This window comes from Budorcas taxicolor, chromosome 3, assembly GCF_023091745.1.
Source record: "Budorcas taxicolor isolate Tak-1 chromosome 3, Takin1.1, whole genome shotgun sequence".
NCBI classification, from domain to species: domain Eukaryota; kingdom Metazoa; phylum Chordata; class Mammalia; order Artiodactyla; family Bovidae; genus Budorcas; species Budorcas taxicolor.
The window spans coordinates 22,573,692-22,600,930 of NC_068912.1; the positions used below are offsets into that span (position 1 = coordinate 22,573,692).

The 27,239-nt window shown below is 36.3% G+C and overlaps 1 pseudogene; it reads right to left on the reverse strand.

Annotated features, from left to right (window-relative positions):
• The window catches only part of LOC128045526 (olfactory receptor 1052-like), a 44,386-nt pseudogene that overhangs the window by 10,752 nt on the left and 6,395 nt on the right, over positions 1 to 27,239 (reverse strand).

Genomic DNA, 27,239 nt, shown 5'->3' on the forward strand with positions numbered 1-27,239 from the left:
CCATGAGTGTACATGTGTTCCCCATTCTGAGGCCCCCTCCCACCACCCTCCCCATCCCACCCCCTGGGGTCATCCCAGTGCACCAGCCCTGAGCACCCTGTATCATGCATCAAACCTGGACTGGCGATTCATTTCACATATGATATTTTACATGTTTCAGTGCCATTCTCCCATATCATCCTGACCTTGCCCTCTCCCACAGTGTCCAAAAGACTGTTCAGTACATCTGTGTCTCTTTTGCTATCTCGCATACAGGGTTATCATTACCTTCTTTCTAAATTCCATAAATATGCATTTTTATACTGTATTGCTGTTTTTCTTTCTGGCTTACTTCACTCTGTATAATAGGCTCCAGTTTCATCCACCTTATTAGAATTGATTCAAATGCATTCTCTTTAATAGCTGGGTAATATTCCATTGTGTACATGTCCACAGCTTTCTTATCCATTCATCTGCTGATGGACATCTAGGTTGCTTCCATGTCCTGGCTATTGTAAACAGTGCTGTGATGAACATTGGGGTACATGTGTCTCTTTCAATTCTGGTTTCCTCAGTGTGTAGGCCCAGCAGTGGGATTGCTAGGTTGTATGGCAGTTCTAGTTCCAGTTTTTTTTTTAAGGAATGTCCACACTCTTCTCCATAGTGGCTGTACTAGTTTGCATTCCCACCAACTGTGTAAGAGGGTTCTCTTTTCTCTGCACCCTCTCCAGCATTTATTGTTTGTAGACTTTTTGATAGCAGCATCCTGACCAGCGTGAGATGGTACCTCATTGTGGTTTTGATTTTCATTCCTCTGATAATGAGTGATGTTGAGCATCTTTTCATGTGTTTGTTAGCCATCTGTATGTCTTCTTTGGAGAACTGTCTGTTTAGTTCTTTGGCCCATTTTTTGATTGGATCATTTGTATTTCTGGAATTGAGCTACAGGAGATGCTTGTATATTTTTGAGATTAAATCTTTGTCAGTTGCTTTGTTTGCTATTATTTCCCATTCTGAAGGCTGTCTTTTCACCTTGTTTATAGTTTCCTTCGTTGTGCAAAAGCTTTTAATTTTAATTAGGTCCCATTTGTTTATTTTTGCTTTTATTTCCATTACTCTGGGAAGTGGGTAATAGAGGATCCTGCTGTGATTTATGTCTGAGAGTGTTTTGCCTATGTTTTCCTCTAGGAGTTTTATAGTTTCTGGTCTTACATTTAGGTCTTTAATCCATTTTGAGTTTATTTTTGTGTATGGTATTAGAAAGTGTTCTAGTTTCATTCTTTTACAAGTGGTTTACCAGTTTTCCCAGCACCACTTGTTGAAGAGATTGTCTCTTCTCCTTTGTATATTCTTGCCTCCTTTGTCAAAGATAAGGTTCCATAGGTGTGTGGATTTATCTCTGGGCTTTCTGTTTTGTTCCATTGATCTATGTTTCTGTCTTTGTGCCAGTACCATACTGTCTTGATGACTGTAGCTTTGTAGTATAGTCTGAAGTCAGGCAGGTTGATTCCTCCAGTTCCATTCTTCTTTCTCAAGATTGCGTTGGCTATTTGAGTTTTTTTTAAATTTCCATACAAATTGTGAAATTATTTGTTCAAGTTCTTGGAAGAATACCGTTGGTAACTTGACAGGAATTGCATTGAATCTATAGATTGCCTTGGGTAGTAGTCTCGTTTTCACTATACTGATTCTTCCAATCCACGAACATGGTATATTTCTCCATCTATTTGTGTCCTCTTTGATTTCTTTCATCAGTGTTTTATAGTTTTCTACATATAGGTCTTTTGTTTCTTTAGGTAGATTAATTCCTAAGTATTTTATTGTTTTTGTTGCAATGGTGAATGGAATTGTTTCCTTAATTTCTCTTTCTGTTCTCTCATTGTTAGTACCTAGGAATGCAAGGGATTTCTGTGTGTTAATTTTATATCCTGTAACTTTACTATATTCATTGATTAGCTCTAGCAATTTTCTGGTGGAGTCTTTGGGGTTTTCTAGGTAGAGGATCATGTCATCTGCAAACAGTGAGAGTTTTACTTCTTCTTTTCCAACCTGTATTCCTTTTATTTCTTTTTCTGCTCTGATTGCTTTGGCCAAAACTTCCAAAACCATGTTGAATAGTAGTGGTGAGAGTAGGCACCCTTGTCTTGTTCCTGACTTTAGAGAAAATGCTTTCAATTTTTCACCATTGAGGATAATGTTTGCTGTGGGTTTATCATAAATGGCTTTTGTTATGTTGAGGTATGTTCCTTCTATTCCTGCTTTCTGGAGGGTTTTTATCATAAATGGATGTTGAATTTTGTCAAAGGCTTTCTCTGCATCTATTGAGATAATGATATGGTTTTTATCTTCCATTTGTTAATGTGGTATATCACATTGATTGATTTGGAAATATTGAAGAATCCTTGCATCCCTGGGATAAAGCCCACTTAGTCAAGATGTATGATCTTTTTGATATGTTGTTGGATTCTGTTTGCTAGAATTTTGTTAAGGATTTTTGCATCTATGGTCATCAGTGATATTGGCCTGTAGTTTTCTTTTTTGTGTGGCATCTTTGTCTGGTTTTGGTATTAGGGTGATGGTGGCCTCATAGAATGAGTGGAAGTTTACCTTCCTCTGCAATTTTCTGGAAGTGTTTTAACAGGGTAGGTGTTAGCTCTTCTCTAAAATTTTGGTAGAATTCAGTTGTGAAGCTGTCTGGTCCTGGGCTTTCATTTGTTGGAAGATTTCTGATTACAGTTTTGATTTCTGTGCTTGTGATGGGTCTGTTAAGATCTATTTCTTCCTGGTTCAATTTTGGAAAGTTATGCTTTTCTAAGAATTTGTCCATTTCTTCCAAGTTGTCCATTTTATTGGCATATAGTTGGTGATATTAGTCTCTTATGACCCTTTGTATTTCTGTGTTGTCTGTTGTGATTTCTCCATTTCTAATTTTGTTGATTTGATTCTTCTCCATTTTTTCTTGATGAGTTTGGCTAATAGTAGGTCTATGTTATTTATCTTCTCAAAGAACCAGCTTTTAGCTTTATTGATTTTGGCTATGGTCTCCTTTGTTTCTTTTGTATTTATTTCTGCCTTAATTTTTATGATTTCTTTCCTCCTACTAGCCCTGGGGTTCTTCATTTCTTCTTTTTCTAGTTGCTTTAGGTGTAGAATTAGCTTATTTATTTCATTTTTCTCTTATTTATTGAGGTAAGTTTCTATTGCTATGAACCTTCCCCTTAGCACTGCTCTTACTGATTCCCATAGGTTTTGGGTTGTTGTGTTTTCATTTTCCTTCATTTCTATGCATATTTTGATTTCTTTTTTGATTTCTTCTGTGATTTGTTTGTTATTCAAAAGTGTGTTGTTTAGCCTCCATTGTTTGTATTTTTAATAGATGTTTTTCCCCTGTAGTTGACATCTAATCTTACCAGATTATGATCAGAAAAGATGCTTGGAATGACTTCAAGTTTTTTGAATTTACCAAGGCTAGATTTATGGCCAGGATGTGATCTATCCTGGAGAAGGTTCTGTGTGTGCTTGAGAAAAAGGTGAAATTCATTGTTTTGGGGTGAAATGTCCTATAGATATCAACTAGGTCTAACTGGCCCATTGTATCATTTAAAGTTTGTGTTTCCTTGCTAATTTTCTGTTTAGTTGATATATCCATAGGTGTGGTGGGGAATTAAAGTCTATGCTTTTTGAACTGTGGTGTTGGAGAAGACTCTTGAGAGTCCCTTGGACTGCAAGGAGATCCAAGCAGTCCATTCTGAAGGAGATCAACCCTGGGATTTCTTTGGAAGGAATGATGCTAAAGCTGAAACTCCAGTACTTTGGCCACCTCATGCGAAGAGTTGACTCACTGGAAAAGACTCTGATGTTGGGAGGGATTGGGGGCAGGAGGAGAAGGGGCCGACAGAGGATGAGATGGCTGGATGGCATCACTAACTCAATGGACGTGAGTCTGAGTGAACTCCAGGAGTTGGTGATGGACAGGGAGGCCTGGCGTGCTGAGATTCATGGGGTCGCAAAGAGTCAGACATGACTGAGCAACTGAACTGAACTGAACTATTATTGTGTTACTGTTCATTTCCCCTTTCATACTTGTTAGCATTTGCCTTACATATTGCGGTGCTCCTATGTTGGGTGCATCTGTTCAGTTCAGTTCAGTTCAGTCGCTCAGTCGTGTCCAACATTTTGCGACCCCATGAATCACAGCATGCCAGTCCTCCCTGTCCATCACCATCTCCCAGAGTTCACTCAGACTCATGTCCATCGAGTCCATGATGCCATCCAGCCATCTCATCTTCAGTCGGCCCCTTCTCCTCCTGCCCCCAATCTCTCCCAGCATCAGAGTCTTTTCCAATGAGTCAACTCTTCGCATGAGGTGGCCAAAGTACTGGAGCTTCAGCTTTAGCATCATTCCTTCCAAAGAAATCCCAGGGTTGATCTCCTTTAGAATGGACTGGTTGGATCTCCTTGCAGTCCAAGGGACCCTCAAGAGTCTTCTCCAACACCACAGTTCAAACGCATCAATTCTTCGGCGCTCAGCTTTCTTCACAGTCCAACTCTCACATCCATACATGACCACAGGAAAAACCATAGCCTTGACTAGATGGACCTTAGTTGGCAAAGAAATGTCTCTGCTTTTGAATATACTATCTAGGTTGGTCATAATTTTTCTTCCAAGGAGTAAGCATCTTTTAATTTCATGGCTGCAGTCACCATCTGCAGTGATTTTGGAGCCCAGAAAAGTAAAGTCTGACACTGTTTCCACTGTTTCCCCATCTATTTGCCATGAAGTGATGGGACCAGATGCCATTATCTTCATTTTCTGAATGTTGAGCTTTAAGCCAACTTTTTCATTCTCCTTTTTTACTTTTATCAAGAGGCTTTTTAGCTCCTCTTCACTTTCTGCCATAAGGGTGGTGTCATCTGCATATCTGAGGTTCTTGATATTTCTCCTGGCAATCTTGATTCCAGCTTGTGTTTCTTCCAGTCCAGCGTTTCTCATGATGTACTCTGCATGTAAGTTAAATAAGCAGGGTGACAATATACAGCCTTGACGTCCTCCTTTTCCTATTTGGAACCAGTCTGTTGTTCCATGTCCAGTTCTAACTGTTGCTTCCTGACCTGCATATAGGTTTCTCAAGATGCAGGTCAGATGGTCTAGTATTCCCATCTCTTGAAGGATTTTCCACAGTTTATTGTGATCCACACAGTCAAAGGCTTTGGCATAGTCAATTATGTCTTCAAATGTTTCCTATTCCTTTCTTTCTCTCTTCTCCTTCTAGGATTCCTATAACACAAGTGGCAGAATACTTAATGTTATCCTAAAGGTATCTTAAATTGCCCTCATTTATTTTTATTCCTTTTTCCACTCATCTTCAGTGATTTCCACTTCTTTGTCTTCCAGTTCACTGATTCATACCTCTGTATCACTGAGTCTCCTGTTTATTCCTTCTGGTGCTGCTGCTAAGTCGCTTCAGTCATGTCCGACTCTGTGCGACCCCATAGACAGCAGCCCACCAGACTCCCCCATCCCTGGGATTCTCCAGGCAAGAACACTTGAGTGGGTTGCCATTTCCTTCTCCAATGCATGAAAGTGAAAAGTGAAAGGGAAGTTGCTCAGTCATGTCCAACTCTTTGAGACCCCATGGACTGCAGCCTACCAGGCTTCTCTGTCCATGGGATTTTCCAGGCAAGAGTGCTGGAGTGGGGTGCCATTGCCTTCTCCGTTATTGCTTCTAGTATATTTTTATTTCAGCATTGTATTCTTCATCTCTGTTCAGTTTACATTTTCTAATTCCTTATTGCAAGCTTCTAACATCTTGCTGTGGGCATCCACTCTTCTCTGAAGTTCTTTGATCATGTTTACAATCATTACCTTCAACTCTTTCTCAGGTAGATTTCCTGTCTCCACTTCACTTAGTTATTTTTCTGAAGTTTTATCTTGTTTCTTCATTTGGAATATGTTCCTCTGTCATCTCAGTTTATGTGGCTTGCTGTTGCTATCACTGTGTCTAGTATGTTGATTCTATTTCCCAATTTTGGAGAAATGACATTTTGTAGTAAATATCCTGTGTACCCCAGCAGTGCACTCCTCTTTGGTCATTTGAACTAGAGGTGTCCACTATGTGGGTTGTATGGGTCCTTCTTTTGTGGCTTGCTGACTACTGCGAGTGGTCTAATAAGCATAGCTGGCCCTGGTCTAGTTGGTTTCCAGGTCTTGCCTGAACGGGGCTGCAAATCACTGGTTGGTGGGGCTTGGTCTTAAGGCAGCTGTCAGTGAAACCCCAGGAAGCTGCCAAGCTAGTGCTGGCTTACTGGTCAGTGGATTCAGGTTCCAGGAAGTCCCAGGGCTGGCGTCTGCTGACCAGTATGACAAGCCAGGTCCTGGGGCTAGTTCTGGCCACAGGTGAGTAGAGATGGGCTCTGGGGCCTTGGTGCAGGTCCATGGGTCATTCAGACTGCTGGTAGGTAGGGCCAGTACTTGACACATCAGACTGTAGGGTTTGGGATGTCCCAAAACTTGTGTTGCCCTTCAGTGGGTAAAACCAGGGCCAACCAGTCACAGGGATGGTGAAGGTCTGCTGATGGTTCCTGCTATGACAGGCTGAGGGGCTGCTGTTGTCCTAGGTTTTTGAAATAGTTTTTAGCATATATAGAGGAAATATTTAAGATAATTGTGTAATATATGGGTGAGAATAAAGGATGTTAAGCATAGTAAGATTTCTGTGTATCACTTGAATTGATAAAACATTGATACCTGTAGACTGTGATAAGTTATGTGTATATAATGTTATACCTCTGTGTGTGTGCTCAGTAGCTCAGTCTAGACAACCACTACAAATGTTATACAAAGTGATATACTCAAAACACTGTAGGTCAATCAAAGTGGAATTTTGAAAAGTTCAAGGCATGGGAAAAACCTCTAGAAGAGTAAACAAGAGAGAAAACAAATATGAAACAAAAAATAATATGACAAAATTAATCCTTAACATATAAAAAAGTATATAACATTTAAATTCTATTGGCCTATGTATATCAGTAGAAGACAGATTGGTACAGTAGATTTAAAAACATGGCCTAACTGTATGTGTCTATAAGAATTTGCATTAAAGGTGACAACAAAGAGACATTTAAAGTAAAAGAATGAAAATAAATATACCTTGCCAATAATAACCAAAAGGCAGCAGGAATGGCTGTATTATTATATTTCAGAGAAAAGAAAATTACCAGAAGTTGAGAGGAATATTACATCATTATGAGTCAATCTATCAGGAAGACAAAGTAATTCTAAATGTGCATGCACCAAAAAACTCAGAGCTTTGATAAATATTAAACAAAAACTGTTAGAACTAAAAGGAAAAATAGGCAAGTCCTATACAGTTATCTCTCAACAACTGACTGAACAACCAGACAGAAAGTCAGAACTCAGGAACATAATCAAACAACAGGATCTAACATAAACATATGGAACAACCCATCCAAAATCAGATACCACCTTCCTTTCAAGTGCCCACAGAACATATACTGGGATAGACTATATCTTTAGTATAAAACAAACTTTAGTACATTTACAAGAATTGAAATCATTCAGAGTATGTTCTCTGTCCACAAAAGAATCACATTAGAAACTAATATCAGAAAGATAATGGTAAAGTTTCCAAGCACTTGGAGAGCAAACAATACACTTCTAAATAGTCCATAAGTAGGAGTCTCAAAGAAAATACATTGAATGGAATAAACATAAAGATACACATATCAAACTTTCTGGGAGGCATCTAAAGCAGTGCTGAGTGGGAAATTCATTCACTAAATACTTAATTACAAAAAAGTCTGAAATAATTAATCTAAAGTCTACACATACACACATTAAAAAAACAAGAGCAAAATAAACCCTAAGTAAAACTACCTCACAATTGCACTCATCTCACACGCTAGTAAAGTAATGCTCAAAATACTCCAAGCCAGGCTTCAGCAATATATGAACGGTGAACTTGCAGATGTTCAAGCTGGTTTTAGAAAAGGCAGAGGAACCAGAGATCAAATTGCCAACATCCACTGGATCATCGAAAAAGCAAGACAGTTCCAGAAAAACATCTCTTTTTGCTTTATTGACCATGCCAAAGCCTTTGACTGTGTGGATCATAATCAACTGTGGAAAATTCTGAAAGAGATGGGAATACCAGACCACCTAACCTGCCTCTTGAGAAATCTGTATGCAGGTCAGGAAGCAACAGTTAGAACTGGACATGGAACAACAGACTGGTTCCAAATAGGAAAAGGAGGACGTCAAGGCTGTATATTGTCACCCTGCTTATTTAACTCATATGCAGAGTACATCATGAGAAATACTGGGCTGGAGGAGGCACAAGCTAGAATCAAGATTGCTGGGAGAAATATCAAGAACCTCAGATATGCAGATGACACCACCCTTATGGCAGAAAGTGAAGAAGAACTAAAGAGCCTCTTGATGAAAGTGAAACAGGAGAGTGAAAAGTTGGCTTAAAGTGCAACATTCAGAAAACTAATATCATGGCATCCAGTCCCACCACTTCATGGCAAATAGATGGGGAAACAGTGTCAGACTTTATATTTTGGGGCTCCCAAATCACAGCAGATGGAGAGTGCAGCCATGAAATTAAAAGACGCTTACTTCTTAGAAGGAAGATTATGACCAACTTAGACAGCATATTAAAAAAGCAGAGACATTACTTTGCCAACAAAGGTCCGTCTAGTCAAGGCTATGGTTTTTCCAGTGGTCATGTATGGATGTGAGAGTTGGACTATAAAGAAAGCTGAGCGCCAAAGAAATGATGCTTTTGAACTGTGGTGTTGGAGAAGACTCTTGAGAGTCCTTTGGACTGCAAGGAGATCCAACCAGTCCATCCTAAAGGAGATCAGTCCTGGGTGTTCATTGGAAGGACTGATGTTGAAGCTGAAACTCCAATACTTTGGCTACCTAATTCAAAGAGCTGACTCATTTGAAAAGACCCTGATGCTGGGAAAGATTGAGGGCAGGACAAGAAGTGGACAACAGAGGATGAGATGGTTAGATGGCATCACCAACTCGATGGATATGGGTTTGGGTGGACTCCAGGAGTTGCTGATGGATAGGAAGGCCTGGAGCATTGTGGTTCATGGGGTTGCAAAGAGTCGGACATGACTGAGCAACTGAACTGAACTGAAAAAGAAAGAATGAAGTATCAAAGAATGGAAATCAGTGAAATTGAAAACAGGAAATAATAGATAAATCTATTAAAAAAACCCGGTTCTTAAATTAATTGATAAAATTGGCAAACTTCAGTACACACAAGCAAAACTGTGTCCAACTCTTTGTGACCCCATTAACTGTAGCCTGCCTGGCTCCACTGTTCATGGAATTCTCCAGGCAAGAATGCTGGATTGGGTTGCCATTCCTGTCTCCAAAGATTTATAAAGAAAGACAGAAATTACCAATATCAGTGATGTAACAAGGAACATTATTCAGACCCTGCAAACATCAAATAGGCAGTAACTATACTATACTACAAATAACTATACTATAGTTATACAAGTAACTATACTACAAATAACTCCAAGCATAAATTTGACAACTTAGATAAAAATGGGTCAGTTCCTGAAGAAGTATAAACTACGTGGCCTATGTGATATTTTAAAAATAATTAGTCTCATCTATAATTATGAAGGAAATTAAATTCTAACTTAAAAAAATACAAAATAAAAAAGCTCTCTTCCCATATATGTCTACTGGAGAACTCCACCAAACTTTTAAAGAAGAATTAACATACAATTCTTTTAGAAAATAGAAGAGGAGGGAACTCTTAGCAATTCATTTTATGAAGTATTACTCTAATACCAACACTAGATAAGACATCACAATGAAAGAAAACTATAGATCAATATACTTTATGAATACAGATGGGAAAATTGTTAACAACATTAGCATATAGAATTCAGAAATATTTATATAAAAAGAATTATACACTTAATACCAAGTGGTATTAAGCGGGTTTTTTTTTAGTGGCACAATATTGAAAATCAACCTGTGTGACTCACCATGTTAACAGAAAGGCAGAAAATTTACAAGATTTTATCAATCAATGCAGAAAAGGCATTTGACAAAATTCAATCACATTTATGATAAATTCTCAGGGCAAAAAAAAAAAAACTGAAATGAAGGGAACCTTACTCAACTTCCTCTTTATCAAGTGATAATGAGAAGCTACAAAAAAACTACATCTAACATACTTAGTGGTAAAAGACTGAATGCTTTCCCCTTAAGATTAGGCACAAGTTAAGGATGCCTACTCTCTACCCTTATTCAACATTTCACTGGAAGTTCTAGTCAGATCAACAAGGCAAGATAAGGAAACAAAAAGCAGGTGTATTGGGAATGAAGAAATAAACTGTTATTTTCTGATGATACAATGATCTGAGTACAAAAAAGTTAACAAAACATCCTAAAATTAATAAGTGAAATGAGCAGTGTCACAGATTAACAAACAGAAATAAATTACATTTATGTACTATCAATGAGCAAGTGGAAACCAAAATTAATGATATAATAAATACCATCTGCAATTTTTCAAAAAAAAAGTTTAGCTGTAAAATTTAACCAAACATATACAAAGACTTTTATGATGAAAACTAAAAAAAATGAGTATGAAAGAAATAAAGATCTACAAAAGTAGAGGGATATATTGTTTTCATGATTGGAAGACTCAATATAGTAAAGATGTCACTTCTCCCCAAACTGATAAACAGGTTTAATGTGTTTCCCATCAAAATCACTAGTAGTTCAGCTGGTAAAGAATCTGCCTGCAATGCAGGAGACCCCAGTTTGATCCCTAGGTAGGGAAGATCCCCTGGAGGAGGGAACGGCTATCCACTCCAGTATTCCGGCCTGAGAATGCCATGGACTGTATAGTCCATGAGGTCGCAAAGAGTCGGACATGACTGAGCAAATTTCACTTCACTTTACTTCATCAAAATTCCGCAGAAATTTTGTAAATAGAGACAAGATTATTTCACAATTTAAATGGAAAAGTAAATGAACTGAAATAGCTAAAACATTTTGAAAAGAAGAATAAAATGGGAAGAACTCTACCCTATAACCAAACTATGTTGTGTTGGTGTTCAGTTCAGTTGCTCAGTTGTGTCCGACTCTTTGCGACCCCATAAATTGGTGTAGGGATAGATTAATGGAGCATAATAGAGAAGCCAGACAATCTCACACTACTAACCACAAGTGATTATTGACAAAAGTACAAGGGAAATTTCATGGAGGAAGTAGTCTTTCAAATAAATTGTGTTGAATGGCCCAGACCACCAGAGAAACAAGACTAGGCTCCACTCACCAGTGGGCAGGAACCAGTCCCTCCCACCAGGAAGTCTGCACAAACTTCTTATATGGCCTCATTCACCAGAAGGCAGACAGCAGAAGCAAGAACTACAGTCTTGCAGCCTGTGAAACAGAAACCACAGCCACAGAAACTAGACAAAATGACGTGGCAGAGGAAAATATCTCAGATGGAGAACAGGATAAAACCCCAGAGGAATAACTAAGTAATTAGAGATAGGCAATATTACTGAAAAAGAATTCAGAGTAATGATTGTAAAGATGATCCAAGATCTTGAAAAAAGAATAGAGGCATAGATTGAGAAGTTACAAAAAATCTTTAACATAAAAACCTAGAGAATCTAAAGAATAGATGAGTTATACAGTAATTGAAATGAAAAACATAGTAGAAGGATCAATAGCACAATAAGTTAAGCAGAAGAATAAATAAGTGAGCTGGAAGACAGAATGGTGGAAACCACTTATGCAGAACAGTATAAAGAGAAAAAATGAAAAGAAATTAAGACAGTCTGAGAGACCTCTGGGTCAACATTTAATGCACCAACATTTGCATTATATAGGTCATAGAAGGAGAAGAGAAAGAGAAAAGACCTAAGAAAGTATTCGAAGAGATAATAGCTGAAAACTTTCCTAACGTGCGTGCTCAGTCTCTCAGTCATATCCAACTCTTTGTGGGCCCATGGACTAGAGCCTGCCAGGCTCCTCTGTCCATGGAATTTTCCAGGCAAGAATACTGGAGTGGGTTGCCATTTCTTACTCCATGGTATCTTCTTGACCCAGGGATCAAACCCACGTCTCTTGCATCTTCTGCACTGGCACGCAGATTCTTTACCACTAGTGCCACCTGGGAAGTCCCCAAAACTTTTCCTAATATGGGTAAAGGAGACAGTTATTCAACTCCCTAAAGTGCTGAGAATCCCAGGAAAGAAACCCAAAGAGGAACACATCAAGACACATAGTAATCAAATTGATAAAAATTAAAGACAAAGCAAAAATACTAAAAACAACAAGGGAAAAGCAACAAGTAACACGCAAAGGAACTCCCATAGGTTATCAGCTGATTTCTCAGCAGAAATTTTGCAGGCTAGAAGGGAACGGCACAATATACTTAAAGTAATAAAAGGGAAGAACCCACAACTAAGAAAACTCTAGGCTCTCATTCATATTCAATGGAGAAATCAAAACATTTACTGGCAAGCAAAAGCTAAGAGAACTGAGCAACATCAGATCAGCTTTATAACATGCTAAAGGAACTTCTCTAGGTGGAAAAGAAAAGGCCATTACTAGAAACAAGAAAATTATGAATGGAAAAGCTTATTGGTAAAGGCAAACATACAGTAAAGGTAGGAAATTATCTACACACAAATATGATATCAAAACAAGGAATTGTGAGAAAAGGAGAGGACAAATGAAGGATACTAGAAATGCATTTTAAATTGAAAGATCAGCAACTTAATCTTGTTTATAAGTGTGTTAGTTGCCAGTCATGTCTGACTCTTTGTGACCCCATGGACTGTAGCCCACCAGGCTGCTCTGTCCATGGGATTTCCCAGGCAAGAATACTGGAGTGGGTAGACATGTCCTCTTCCAGGAGATCTTTTTGACCCAGGGGTCAAACCCACATCACCTGCTTGGCAGGAGGATTCTTTTACCACTGAGCCACCAGGGAAGTCCCTTGAAAAAACAATAGATATGTGTTTAATTGAATCATTTTGCTGTACACCTGAAGTGAACAAAACTTTGTTAATCAACTATATTCCAATATAAAATAAAAATTTTAAATATTATGTTGGAGCAATTAGATATCCACAGGCAAACAAGGAAAAAAGCCTCTAAACTGAACCACAGCCTAAATCACACCTTATTTAAAAATTAACTCAAAATGGATCATATAGTTAAATTTAAACCACCAAACTGTGAACATGTAGAGAAAAGTAAGAGAAAAATTGGGGGACCTATAATTGTTGAAGACTTTTCAGGCATGGTATAAAAAGTCTGATCCATAAAAGAAAAAAATGATAAATTGATCATCAAAACTAAAAACTTTTATTCTGAGAATGATTAAAGGATTAAAGTACAAGTTATGGATATGGAAAAAATATTTTCAAACCATTAGCTGACAGAAGACTCAGAATATGTTTTTAAGAGTCTTAAACTTAACAGTAAAGAAAACACATTCTAATTAGAAAATGGGCAAAATACATGAAGAAACATTTCACAAGAGGTTATACTAATCAGAGATCATATTTAATACCATCAACCACCAGGGAAGAACAAATAAAGACTAGGATGAGATATCACATCACACCTGTTGAATAGCTCACATAAAAAATAATGGTACCAAAAATTAGCAAAAGTGTGGAGAAAATAGATCTCTCTCATATTTCTGGTAGAAATATAAAATGACACAACCATTCTGAAAAATTGTTTAAAAATTTCTTTAGAAACTAAATATACATTTTCTACACAAGCCAGAAATTGCTCCCTGGGACAGTTAGCCTAGGGAAATGAATACTAATATCCACATTAAACTTTGTACATGATCATTGAAGGCAGTTTTACTTCCAGTAGCCAAAAACTGTAAATAACCAAAATATTCTACAATTGGCTTCCCTGGTGGTTCAGACATTAAAGAATCTGCCTGTAATGCAGGAGACTTGGGTTCAATCCCTGAATAGGGAAGATACCCTGGAGAAGAGAATGGCTACCTACTCCACTATTCTTGCCTGGAGAATTCCATGGACAGAGTCTGGCAGGCTACAGTTCATGGGGTCACAAAGAACCGACTAACTCTTTCATGTTAACTTAAATTGTGGAATACTGCTCAGCAATAAAAAATGAATTATTGATACACATGGCAACTTGGATTGATCTTACTAGCATTGTACTGCATGCATCCTCAGTCCTCTCTGACTCTTCGTGACCCCATAGACTGTAGCCTGCCAGGCTCTTGTCTCCATGGGATTCTCCAGGCAAGAATACTAGAGTGGGTTGTTGGCATTTTCTACTCCAGTGGATCGTTCCAACCCAGGGATCAAACCCACATCTCTTGTGTCTCCTGCGTTGGCAGGCAGATTCTGTACCACTGAGACACCTGGGAAGCCCCTTAATGGCATTATTCTGAGCCCCAAAGGGCAATCTCAAAAGGCTGTATATGGTACGATTTCATTTATATAACATTCTCAGAAGGAAAAATTATAGAGATGGAGAACAGATTAGTGGTTGCCCAAGTTAAGAATGTCTAGGAAGAAGGACATGTCTATTGAAAAATAGCATAAGGGACATACTTGTGGTGATAGGATGGTTCTGTAACTTAACTGTAGTGGTAGTTACACTGATCTCTATGTGTGATAATGCAGAACTCAACACATACATCATAATGTATAATGTCAGTTTCCTGGTTTTGATATCATACTATAATCATATAAGATGTAACCAATTAGGAAAACTTGTCAAAGGGTACATAGGACCTCTCTGTACTATCATTACAACTTTTTTTAAAAAGTGCAATTATTTTAAAATAAAAAGTTAAAAAATTTTTAATGAAGAAATTTAGACATCCTCAGATTAACAAAGTAGAGTTAATTAATCACAAAGAGTCCTGTTCTACAAGATGTACTAAAGAGAGTTCTTCAGGCTTAAAAGATAGGACACTAGAGAGCAACTCAAATCCTATTGAAGAAATAAAAGCACTAGTAAAGATATTTAATAAGTAAATACAAAAAATCTTATAAAATATTTTAAATTTACTCTTCTCTTTACTGATTTTGACTTCTGTGTAAAATAATAATTACAAATCTGCACTAATGGGCTTACAATGGAAAGTAAGAGAATTATAGTGAAGCAAAGTTTCTGTATACCACTGGAAATAAATTAGTATTAATCTGAGATCGTTTGATTTAAATTGAGATATATATTGGAATCCTCATAGCAAACACTAAGGAAATAGTTTTAAAATATATAGTAAAAAGGCCAGGTATATGAAAGTGTCTGTGCCTTCCAATTAATTTTGCTGTGAAACTAAAACATCTCCAAAAATAAAGTCTAATTTTTAAAAAAGCAAGTTACCAAAATAAAAGAAAAAGAATTTAAATATACACTTGATAATATTTACACAAAAGATGGCAATAATTAAAGAATGACAAATACATAAAACAAAAGATGGCAATAATTAAAGAATGACAAATATATAAAACAATTTCAAAATGGCAATGTAAACCCTACCATTTTATTTAGTACATCTAATGTAAGTGTATTAAGCACTCCAAATTAAAGGTAGGAGTTGTCAGGATGGATTAAAATTAGGATCCAATTTTATACATCTAATTACATAGAAAGTGTGTTTATACAAGAGACATACTTTAGATTCAAAACCACAAATAGATTAAAGTAAAATAATGGAAAATATTTCTAATCACTAAGTAAAACACCATGCAAACTAACTAAAAGAACTGAAATGACTAGATTATTATCAAGAAAAATAGGCTTTAAGACAAAAAAGCTTCTGAAGACAAAGAGGGACATTCTATATGAAACAAAGTTCAATTCAGAGGGAAGTTATAATAACTATAAATATGTAAATATATGTATATATGTATGTACTTGACAGAGCCCCAAAATATATGAAACAAAAATTGACAGAATTGAAGAGGGGAATAGATGATACAATAATAATTGGAAAGGTCATTTTCAGTAATGGATGGAATAACTAGACAGCAAAGCAACCAGGATATAGAAGACTAATGACAATTTTGATCTATTAAAATGTTTCTTGGAGCTTATAATGTTTCATGCAATGACAGAAGAAATACACATTATTTTCAATGTACATGGAATATTCCCCAGGATACACCACATACTAAGCCATAAAATAATGATAATTTTCAAGGATTGAAATCATACAAAATATGTTCCCTAACCAAAATGGAATTATATTAGAGATTAACCACAGAATAAAATATTTGGAAATTTTCCATTAATATCTGGAAATTAAGAAACATATTTCTAAATGATGTGTGAATCAAAGAAATTATGAAATAAACTATAAAGTATTTTAAAATAAGTATGAAAACACAACACCTCAATATTTGTGAGATGCTGCTAAAATAATACTTAGAGGAAATTTTATGATTTTAAATATCTGTATTAGAAAAGAAAATATGTCAACTTGAAATCATGATGAAGGAAAATTATGAAAAAACTTTATGCTAACAAATTAGAAAACTTAGATGAAGTGGCCAAATTTGTAGAAAAACACAAACTATCAAAACTAACTCAAGAAGAAATAAAATACCTTAGTATACCTAGTTAACAGTCTTTTCACAAAGATAAGTTCAGGCCTACATACACTCACTAGCAAACTGTATCAAATACTCAAAAAGAAATAATACCACTACTCCACACACTCTTTCAGAAAATAGAGGCAGAAGGAACACTTTTCAACTTACTCTACAAGGTCAGTATCATTATCATACCAAAGTTATGCAGAAACATCACAAGAAAAGAATACTACAAGCCAGTATCATGAATATAGATGCAACTATTAGAAAACAAAATCTAAGAACATATAAAAATGATTATACACCATGATCAAGTGGTATTTATCCCAGGAATGCAAGGTTGGTTTAACATCCAAGTATTGATTAATGTAATACACCATATTGAAACAGTATAGGCAAAACCCACATGATTATCACAATATATATAGAAAAAACATTTGACAAATAATTCATAGGGTCACAAAGAGTCGGACACGACTGAGCAACTGAACTGAACTGAATACCTATTCATGATAAAAATTCAGCAAGTGTGGAGCAAGATAGGTTTCCTCAACCTGATGAAAGCCGTCTACAAAATGTTTCCTGCAGGAAACATTAGTTTTGATGGAGAAAGGCTGAAGGTTTTACTTCTAAGACCAGATAAAAGACAAAGATGTCCACTCTCACCACTTCTATTCAAATTATACTGGAGGTTCTAGCTGGCACAAAATGAAAGGGAAAACAAAAGGCATGCAGATCAGGAACAAAAAAGCAAAACTGTGCCTAGGTATTGATGACATGATGGTCTACATAGAACATCCTAGAGAATCTAAAAAACTATAACAACAGCAACAAAATAACTCCTAGAACTAACAAATGAGTTCAGCAAGAGCACAGGATACATGATCAATACACAAAAATATTTTTATATTCCTGCAATTAATAATATGAAAATAAAATTGAATATATTTCATTCATAAAAACATTAAAAAGAATACCAAGTTTAGAAATAAATTTAATAGAAGTGCAAATCTTATACACAGAAAGTTACAAACATTGCAGAAAGTTTTTTTTCAACATCTAAATTAATGGAGATACAGTCAATATTCTTGCATTGGAAGGCTCACTATTGTTAAGGCAGCATTTCTTTCCAAATTGATCTATAGAATTTATGCAGCTCCAGCAAGTTTTTGCAGAAACTGTAAGCAAGTACTAAATGTTATATGAATATGCAGAAGATTCCAAACAGCCAAAACTGTTTTGAAAAGAACAAAGATGAGGATTAATTTATGTATAAGATGAGTCAATATTGTTTAGATGTTAATTAGCTACCCAAATTTCTCTATAGATTCTACCTAATCTCAATCAAAATAATAGAAAGTAAAAAAAAGACACTGACAGTTTTTAAATTTATATGGAAATTCTAAAAACCTAGAATAGTGAAAACAATTTATGTGTACTATGTAAAAATATGATCTTATAATGGATCATAGTCCTAATTATAAGATTCAAAATTATTAAAATTATAGCTCAGTAGGTAAAGAATCTGTCTGCAATGCAGGAGATGCAAGTTCCATCTCTGAGTTGGGGAAATCTCCTGGAGGAGGAAGTAGCAACCCACACCAGTGTTCTTGCCTGAAAAGTCCCTTGGACGAGGAGCCTGGCGGGCTACAGTCCAAAGAATTGCAAAGAATCGGACATGACTGAGCAACTGAACACATACACACAAAATAAAGCATAGGAGAAATCTTAATGACATTGGCTGGGCAAATATTTCATAAATAGGATACAAAAAAGGAAAAGCTATAAAAGAAAATGTTCAATTTGCCTTCATCCAAATTTTATCATTTTTCTTTTCAAAGAGACACTAAAGGAAACTCAAAGCAAAGCCACAGACTGGGAGAAAACATTTGCAAACATATATCCAAGAAAGGACTGCATCTAGAATTCAAAAACCTTTTTCAATTCAACAATAAGAAGACAAACAACCCAATCAAAAAATGGGCAAACATTTGAACATTTCATCAAAGAGGATGTATGATAGCAAATAAGTACATGAAATATATTCAACATCATTAGTTATTAAGAAAATGTAAATTAAAACCAAAATGAGACACTAATATACCTCCTCTAGAATGACTAATATTAAAGACTGAGCAAGCCAAGTTTGGTCAAGCATGTGTAGCAACTGGAACTCTAATACACTGCTAATAGAAATGTAAAATAACAGCCACTTTACAAAACAGTTTGGCAGCTTCTTAAGTTATTTTTAAGTTGATCTGATTTTTAAAACTATAATGAGTTTTTCTCTTTTTAACAAATTTTTATAAATGGAATAATGCAGTAGTCTTTTTTAAAAAATCTGGCTTCTTATACTCAACATAATTATTTGAAGATTCATCCATAATACCCAGTAAGTCACTTGTAGGTATTTACCCAAGAGAAAGAAAATGTATGTCTCCTCAAAGACTAGTACATGAATTATTTATAGCATCTTTATTTGTAAAGACCCCAAACTGAAAAAAACTTAAACACAACTTAAATATTTATCAACAAGTAGATGGTTAAATATATTGTGGTATATCCCCACAATAGAATATCCATTCTATTTTTTTAAAAGACTACTGTTTTATTCCATTTATAAAAATTTGTTAAAAAGATGAAAACTTATTATAGTTTTAAAAATCAGATCAATGGTTGCTCGGGTTTGGGAAAGTGACACTGGCACAGGAAATCTTTTGGGCATGATGAAAATATTCATTATCTTGGTGTAGTGATGGCTTCATTTGTTTATGTAGCTCAGTCGATAAAGAATCCATCTACAATTCAGGAGACCCAGGTTCAGTTCCTGGATTGGGAAGAGCCCCTGGAGATGGAAATGGCAATCTACTCCAGTATTCTTGCTTGGGAAATTCCATGGATAGAGGAGTCTGGTGAGCTACAGTCCATGGGGTCACAAGAGTCAGACACAACAGAGAGACTAAAGCACCACCACCAAGGAAAGCCAGGGGACATATGTATACCTATGGTTGATTCATGTTGATGTATGGCAGAAACCAACACAATATATAAAGCAATTATCCTCCAATTAAAAATAAGTAAATTTTTTTTAAAAAAGTGCACTTGGTGTTGCCTGGGGACTTGGATATCTTTAGCCTTTCCCTGTGATATTTATTTCACCAAAGTGAGCCTGACATAGCAATCAGAAAAAGAAAAGCAATCAATAAGTGTTCTATGTGAAAAATCAGCAGTAAATTTCTTGCCTAGATGTTTGATAGAATGTTAAGAATGTAAATCAGGGAATCTCTAGTCCACTTTTGTAATTTGTTGTATTAAACAGTGTGTTAGGAATCTGGAGAATTGCATCTATAATTTTCATTTATGAAAACTCCTGTGGGAATTCAATATATTGCAAATTGCCATACTTCCTTTCATTCTAAAGCAAGATGGTTAGTGTACTCAGTTGTCCAATACTTTAACAGAAGTAGCCTACTGGGACAAGAGCAATGTGCTTTCTGCAAAACAAAACCATACCTTGCTAATTTATTATTTTCCAAGTAAGGAATGAGGCAAACAACTGAGAGAAACCCATGATTCTGCTAACAGAAATTTATCAATCATCCAATATATCCTTGATAATTAGTAAATGAAAACTATTCTGGTTCTAAAAATGTCTTTGAAAAGTTTGTATCAAAGAGTATTAAAAATTGAACCACCTTGGAGCTATTGTCACTTTGACATTGGTGCAGAATAAGTAAAGGAATGCTTCTCAGAGTGGAGAAGTTGTGATTGAGGATTTGTTGGCCACCTGTGCTTGTGTGTGTAAGTTGCTTCAATCATATCCCATTCTTTGAGGCCCTATGGATTGTAGCCTGCCAGGTTCCTCTGTCCATGGGATTCTCCAGGCAAGACTACTCGAGTGGGTTGCCATGCCCCCCTTTAGGGCATCTTCCTGACCCAGGGATCGAACTCACGTCTCTTATCTCTCCTGCATTGGTAGGCAGGTTCTTTACCACTAGTGGTACCTGGGAAGTCCTGAGGACCTGTGCTTGCACTGATCTAATTTAACATTTTCAGGTTTATTCTACAGCACAGTAGATGGTGTACAACTTAATCTCTAAGCCCAAGAATGGTATGAAACTATCAGGAAGCTAAGAATCGAACTCTTTATCAGGTATTGAGATAAATTTCAGAAATATTTCACATGTTCTTACCATGTGTAGATGATTCAGTAGAACCATGCACTGCATTGATTTCTTACAATAAAATATTAATCATCAACAAAGAGGGAACTAAAAATGAAATACTACAGTGCTGTCAGAGATAAAAGCCCCTGGAATAGTGTATGAAGTTCTGATTGCTGACCCTCAATAATGAAAAAATGGAGTAGGTGAAACACAAGAAGAATAAGCAAGGGGATGAGTAGACAAAAAAGATCGGAAAGATTAAGGAAGAAAAGGGACACTGAATGCTAAATAATGAAGGGCGGGGATAAGATATATTTAGACTCATTTAACAACTGTGACTTATAGAAATCTTGTAAGGAAGACAGACTAAGTCTTGTTAACCCTATTTTACAAATAAGGAAACTAGGGCTTAGATAATTGAACAGGGTCACAACAACGATTAAGTAATGTAGCCATGTTTTCTACAGTGTGCTTTTTATTCTGCTGCTCAACCTCTGTCACTTAGTGCAACTCATAATAGTCTCATTACCCAACAGAGTAACACTTAAAGGAAGTGTAGGTAGACAAAATGAAAAAGGGTTAGAAAATTTATTTTAAAAATTCAACCTTACCCTACTGTATAGCACGTAGCTCAATGTTACGTGGCAGTTTGGATGGGAAGGGAGTTTGGGAGACAATGGATACATGTGTATGTATGGCTGAGTCTCTTTGCTGTTCACCTAAAACTATCATAACATTGTTTGTTAATCAGCTATTCCCCAAAATAAAATTAAAAGTTTAAAAAATAAAAATAATTTTTGAAAAGTTAAAAGTGACTGCAGTTAAAGATGATATCCTTTTTCTGACAATTATCATATTTGTGTGTGTGTGTGTGTGTGTGTGTGTGTGTGTGTGTGTGTGCTCAGTCATGTCTGACTCTTTGCAATCCCGTGGACCTTAACTCGCCAGGCTCCTCCCTCCATGAGATTCTCCAAGCAAGAATACTGGAGCGGGTTGCCATTTCCTACTCCAGGGGATCATCCCAATCCAGGGATCAAACTCATGTCTCTTGTGTCTCTTGCATTGGCAGGCAGATTCTGTATCACTGCATCACCTGGGAAGCATCGTATTCTTACACATGCTAATAAAGGTGATTTCTTATAAAAAATTGAACCTCAAATTCTTTCTTTTAATAACTGGGATATAATAGCTGAATAAGGTAGAGCAAAAGGGAAGTCTGAGGACCTCTCAGTTGAGTACCAAGAAATAAAGGGGAAATACCACTGAGATTAAAAAAAAGGGGGGTCAAAGAAGGAAAATTTACATAAAGCTGATCATCTGTATTCAAAAGGTATAACAGGCCCTTTGGAAAACTATACACCAATTGTAACAGCACTTAAAACCAGTCTTGATTTTCTCTTTTCAAAAATTTTCAGAGACTGCAATCTTTTCTTTGAAATACGGAAAATATGATTCTTTGTAAATGGAGGTGATTTTTGGAAATATCTCAAAGTTATTCCAAACAAATTGTTTTTAGAATAAATCTCGTGAATCATGTGATCAATAAAGTTGGGTAATGCTATCTGAGCCTATATGGTTCTGAGACTTGTATTCTTGTGTGGTTAGAAAATTGGCTTGAAAAGAAATAGGGCCAAAACCAGGCTTTTCTATAAGACTTTCTGATTGGATTGTGGTCCCACTCTTCCACAGTGACCCAATTGCTGGGTGGATTTTCTGGGAGAGAGTGGGTGTTTCATGATTCCCTTCATTGGAGTGAATAATTGAAAGTGGAGAGTAATATGTTAGTGCTTCTTTGAAGGATGTAATTAGGTAATATCATGCAAGAAGGAAAGTGTCATAAAGCTAATGAAATGCAAATGAGGAGGAACTGCAGCACTGCTCATCTGCATCATCTCATTTGCAGAATTTAAGATGAAACAATAGAGATGAACCAAGAAGTTACATATATTCATCAGAATTGCTGGGGAGCCTTGATCTCTGGCTATCAATCAAAGTGGAGAATTCACTGCTGAAAGTTTGTCTTCACTGTACTTGGATGTGAAATATTCAATAGAGAGGAAGAGGAGAAAAAGCAGTATGCTGAATGAATTGGAGGTTATTTTGTTACTGCATCAATAGTTTTCAGACTTTTCCAACTCATGAGCTCTCTGGCAACATTTGATCTATCCATACCTGGATTCTCTTGCCCACAAAGATGTCTATAAAATACTTCTATTGCCCCTTCTGAAGTCACATTAATTCTAGGAGCTGAATATATCTCAAAGTCATTAATAACTGTATTAGTCACAATTTATCCAAATGCTTTTGAAATGCATTTCTATTTCCTTGGCTAATGAATTTATTTTATGTTTCAAAAGTTGCCATCTTCCTGTCCCAGGATTTTGAGGTTAGTGTGTAAGCAAATCTCTGCTCACCTATTCAATATTACTTATGATCATGTAATTACTTCTATATAATTAGATTTCTCATTTATAGACTGAAAGTATAAATCTAACTTTGAACCAAAGATGTCCGTTTTACTCTATCTCCGAAATTTTAGATTATTCTTCTCTGGACCTTTTCAAGTTTTATGGCAAACTTCTTTTTTGAGGGATGGTGGCAGAAACTACATAAATTCTTTCAAGCACAGATATACTAGAATAAAGCTTTATTTCCAATGTACTTTTTAATGTTTTTCTTTGTCTTCTAAGCCTTTTTGGCTGATGCAGAATATTGGGTTTGTATTCCAGGGTCAGTGGAATACAGGGTATTCCAGGTCAGGGTAGTGATTCTGATTCTTTTTCTTGAGTAAAATCTGATAAAGGAGAGTCTTTCATTTTGGGCATTCTAGATTAGTTATTTCCAAATTCATTACTTTTCCCTCACATGCATCATTATAGCATCTCATAAGGATTTGCCCACTGACACAGACTCATAAGATTATTCTATGGTCTCTCTCTCTCCCCTATGGGATGTCTGAAGAGATTTGTGCATCTTCTTTATTGTCATTTATAAATCTATTTAACAATCTCTGCCCTACTATGGATTCTTGAACAATCCTACGCTTCTGCATCTAGTGATGTGCCTATCTTTACTCTTTATGATGTATCTGTACTCTTTACTCTTTATGACTCTTTACATCATTATGACGTCTTTACATCGTTATATCTCCTAATGATGAAAAAACAATTCCCATCACTAGCCTACAGTGATTCCACTTTGAATCATCTTTGGATATTTAAATGAGTTTCCAAAGACACCAGTTTCAGGAGAGCAAGGATGGTGGGTATGGATAATTTCTAAATAATCTCTAAAATCTAATATACCAAATCTGTGGCTTGAGAACGTGTACTCCAGTGTTCATCGCAGCGCTGTTTATAGTAGCCAGGACATGGAAGCAACCTAGATGTCCATCAGCAGACGAATGGATAAGAAAGCTGTGGTACATATACACAATGGAGTATTACTCAGCCATTAAAAAGAATATATTTGAATCAATTCTAATGAGGTGTATGAAACTGGAGCCGATTATACAGAGTGAAGTAAGCCAGAAAGAAAAACACCAATACAGTATACTAATGCATATATATGGAATTTAGAAAGATGGTAATGATAACCCTGTATGTGAGACAGCAAAAGAGACACAGATGTATAGAACAGTCTTTTGGACTCTGTGGGAGAGGGAGAGGGTGGGACGATTTGGGGGAATTGCACTGAAACATGTATAATATCATATAAGAAATGAATTGTCAGTCCAGGTTCAATACAGGATGCTTGGGGCTGGTGCACTGGGATGACCCGGAGGGATGGTACGGGGAGGGAGGTGGGAGAGGGGTTCAGGATGGGAACACGTGTATGCCTGTGGCGGATTCATGTTGATGTGTGGCAGAACCAATACAATATTGTAAAGTAATTAGCCTCCAATTAAAATAAATAAATTTAAATTTTAGAAAAAGGGTAACAGAAGGTCTCCAATGGAATGTGACAACTGCCTACACTGTATCTAGGTGGAAAACCCAAGAAGAAATAAAGATAAATCCAGAGGATTTTATTTCATTTATTCTTCTATCTGTTTACTTGAAGAATTTAGGAACTATGTTGCCATGGTTAAATAGGTTATTTTTGTTTTCATTTTGAATCATCTAATTTTGCCCAACTTGCCTGGTATCAAGGGGAGATTCCTCAGTTATCCATGTTGAAGTCCTTTTTATAAGTGAGAGTCACATCTGTAATTTTCTGACCTCCTGGTCCAGAAACTGGCTATCATCTTTCATTTTCATTCTTGGAGTCCTTTGGAACTTTCAGATACACAGTCAGATGTCATTCAGTCCTGGAGAGCTATCTTCATCTGTTTTGGCAGTTTGTGGATAGGACTAAGTTGAATATACTTAGAGCATCTTGAATATGGGTTTCTCCATAGAGCTTAACCCACTCTTTTCAGCATTACCCTTTACTTTTCAAAAAACAGAGCTTTTTAGACTTCTGTGGCTGTAGAAAGCTAAAAGGAGTGTTTGTCTACTTTTATTACTATTAATGTCATTTATTCATCATCTACTTTATTGGGAACAGAAATAATCACATTCCTTCCTGAGGGGGAAGTGTGTTGATAGAATTATCAGTAGAGAAAGGGGCTCACACAGAACTGAGAGAAGTGGTCAGTGGAATTCCATTTGACCACTTGCCTCCACTGGTGACACCTGGAAGGGAGGCAATCTAGACTGTGTAGGAAATTGTCACATTCCATTTAGAGTACTTCTGTTACTCTGAGTTCTCAAGCCATAGGTTTTTATTATATCAAGTTTTAAAAGTTAGTAACAACTGCTCATATCCAACAACCTTCTCTCCTAAAACCAGAAATAATCCTGTTTCCCACTTTATATTTTTGTCAACTTCTGTGATATAGAAGAAACTAGCAAATTCAATGGACTTTCTTGAACACCAGCCGTGTTTGGCTCTTTAATTACAGTACTATGTTCTGAAGCTGAAGTTGGGAACAACTGCATGTAAATTTGATGAATCAAGTGCTGTCTTCAAGTGATCACACTTACCTCTGTTTCTAGACCTCTATAATTGTTTTTTATTTTTTGGTTTTATTTCCCATATAAATATGTCTGAATTTGTGTGTGCATGTGTATATGCACACAAAAGATCTTCTTTATCATTAGAATTCTGTAATTAATTTGAAAGAGTAATTGACATGGCACTTTTAAGTACCATAGATTAATTGGAAATTAATTATTTGTTAATAATGTAAATAGTAATACTAATATTTATGGTGTCCCCACCATATGCCAGACTTTATTCTAAGTACTTTAATATCATTATATCATTTAATCCTAATAACAATATTATGAGGACTATACTATTATTATCCCCAATATATGGATGCAGAAAAAAATTTAAAGAACTTTCTTAAATCACACAACTAGTGAGAGATTGGAGCTGTGATTCCAACCCAACTGTACCAGTCTTCTAGACAAAGGCCTTTGTTCAACTGTGTCAAGTTGAAAAAAATGATAAACTGGTTAGGTGCAGAAAAGAATATGATTGGATGAGAAAATTTGAATTGACTTATGAAAATTTGAATTGAGTTATGAAAAATGTCAGAAGTTGGTACTTAGGTAGAAAGCAATCATTTCTTGTCTAACTATTCCTAGGCTTTTCCTAGGGCATCAATAGATTTAAAGCTGTCTCGAGATGCTTCTTCTAAGAAATCTTCCATATTTAAGATTCTGATCAACATAGTATGTTTACAACATTGTGTCATCAGTAAAAGTATAGAGTATGAGTTGTTCTAATCATACTATCATGTAAACAAGTGGTGTCAACTGTTTTGACCCAGAGTTATAGAAAATACTATCTTTTAGAGCCCTGATAACATGTACACAACTTACTTGAGTGATTTTCCCAAATGAAATAGAATCTATCATATGACATTTAATTCTATCTATTTCTTTTATTTCTCCATGCTGGGTTTTTCTTGGTGGGGTGGGCAGTGCTGGCTTTTGTTGCTGCACGTCGGCTTTCCCTAGTTGCAGCGAGTGAGAGCTACTCTAGTTGCCGTGTGTGGGCTTCCCATTCAGTGGCTTTTCTTTTACAGAACATGGACTCAAGGGCATGCAGGCTTTAGTAGCTGTGGTGCACGGCCTTAGTTGCCCCATAGCATGTGAAATCTTCCTGAACCAGGGGTCAAACCTATGACCCTGCATTGGCAGGCAGATGCTTAAGCACTGGACCACCAGGGAAATCCTCCATCCTGTTTTTGACGTGGGGGTCTCACTCCCATTATACTTCCTTCCTAGAGGAAAGTACCTATGCTATCAATCTGTGATGGCAGTAATATTCATTTTAAAGATTTTGGTCAGAGTAGTTAAACAGAAAGAATGTTTTGATGAAAGTAGATATGTAAAAAGAGACATTAAAAATGGTTGTGTGTTAAGTTTCTTCAGTCATGTCCAACTCTTTGCAACCCTATGGACCATAGCCTAC